The sequence below is a fragment of the Neomonachus schauinslandi genome, chromosome 9, assembly GCF_002201575.2.
Source record: "Neomonachus schauinslandi chromosome 9, ASM220157v2, whole genome shotgun sequence".
Taxonomy (NCBI): Eukaryota; Metazoa; Chordata; class Mammalia; order Carnivora; family Phocidae; genus Neomonachus; species Neomonachus schauinslandi.
Window position 1 is genome coordinate 143596560 of NC_058411.1, and position 2197 is coordinate 143598756.

Sequence of the window (2197 nt, forward strand, 5' to 3'; positions counted from 1 at the left end):
GCGGCATATATATTATGTACGTGCATTTATCATTTATGCCTTCATGATATATGTTTATGCACAATATATTCAGTCCTTATTTTGAAATGTCAAATGCAAATTTAAAAAGTTTAATATTATATTCTGTAAAACCATTATAAGTAGATGCAAGCTTCTGAAGACATCATTATGTCATGTAGTATAGACATGCCTGCCTCCCATATATTGTAATAATATTTTCTAATAAGTTACTTCCTTTATATTACAGTTAGGGCATCATGTAGTTTATTTTATTGTTTTGCGTAAGTCATATTACCCATGAATTTCATGCCAGGATAGTAAAGGAGGCGTTACCAAATCATATGCCTTGAAAGGGAGTGTTGGGTTTGATGGGGTGGAGAAGAACTGATCTAATTTCTGGTCAAAGAGAGGTCTGCAGAGGATCTTCAGGAAGATATGTTCTTTGGTAAAAAGAGAGAGATGCTCTGGGGCGCCTGGCTGGCTCAGTCAGGAGAGCATGTGACTCTTCATCTTGAGGTTGTGAGTTCAAGCCCCGTGTTGGGCGTGGAGACTACATTAAAAAATAGTGATAAAAAGAGAGAGATGATCTGCACCAGTTCCCGTTCTGCTTTGGGAAGTTGTAGGACACCATGTTTCTGTATGATGTGGTCATCTTATAACCATGAGGTGATGGGCTCTCTGATGATGATTTGCTGCAGCGGCCCAGGAACAGTCTACTGTGGATTTTGCCGTGGGAGATAATTACAGGTCTGTATTGTTTAAGCCACTGTCCGTTGGGTATTCTTGCACGCAGCTAAAAGCACCTAACTGGAATGTGGGGAATATAGTAAATCAGCAATTACAATCAAGTGTAATAAAGTGCATTACCTACAATATAGGATAGGGAAGCATTTCTTTTTTTAAAGATTTTATTTATTTGAGAGAGAGCATGAGCGGGGTAAGAGAGGGAGAAGCTGGGGACTTTGTGGGACTCAATCCCAGGACCCTGGGATCATGACCTGAGCAGAAGTCAGATGCTTAAGCGACTGAGCCATCCAGGAGCCCCGAAAGGGAAGCGTTTCATCAGGCTCCCAAACCAGACTCAGGGTTAGGGAAGGTCAGCAAATATTTCCTGTAGGAAATAACATCTGGACTAAGGACTGAGAACGAGCAGGGCTTAGCCAGACAGGTCATGACGTTATCACAGCTAGAGAGGTGATTCTGCCTAAAGAGGTTCCCTGGAAAAGGTGAGGAAACACAGGTGTGATACACCAGACCATGAAGGACTAAGTTGAACCTGTGAGCCTGTTCATCCATCAAGTCTGAGCCACTTGGTGGCTGTGTACCGCCGGGTAAGTTCCTGAACTGAGTTTGTTCATCATCGTGAAGGTGAAGATACAGTAGTACGCATGTCCTGGGCTCTTTCTGAGAAGACTGTCGTTCAACAGGGAGGGTTCAAATCCAGAGCGGGGTGGCACCCGGCGGGCCGGCCGGAGAGGTGAATAAAGGGGAAGCAGATTGGGGTTTGCACGGACAGGTCTTGGGTCCAGGAGTCAAGGACGACGCGCGGGTTCCTGGCCTGGACAGCCGCCGAGGCAGGCGTGACCAAAGGACTCGTGGGTCTGGGGGCGCGGATGCCCAGGCTGGGGTGTCTGTCCTGAAGGACACACACCTCCGGGATCGGGAGCTGTAGGCGGGAAGCAGCAGCTAACCCCGAACGAAGCCAGAGGACCAGGTGGGGCGTGCCGGGCTCGGGGAGCAGGGGCGCAGGGCAGAGCCCTGGGGTCCACGGACACCCCGACGCCGAGCGGCGGGCCCCGCCGGTGCAGCCTTCGGGGCGGGAAGGCCCAGGCCAGCAGTCGGGTCGCGGACGCCGATGGCAGGGGAAGGCCTGAGCACCCGGCTCGGCCCGCGCAGCCACGCGCCCCAGACCCGAGGCGGCTCGGCGCTGGCGGCCGCGGGGGCCGGGCGCTGAGGGCAGCGACGCGCGGAACCCTGGCTGCGCGGCTGGCCGAGCCAAGCGACCGGGGAGCCGGCGCGCGCTCCCCCGGGACTCGCCCCGGCAGCCCGCGCCGCGCGCCCACGAGCCCCGCCTCCCGGGAGCGCCGCCCCGCGTCTTTCTTTGTTTCCACGTCCGGAGATCTCGCGACAGTCGGGCGGCAAATCCCGCGAGCGCAGGCCGCCCCGGCGCTGCGGCTCTCGCGGTGTTTGCGCGAGA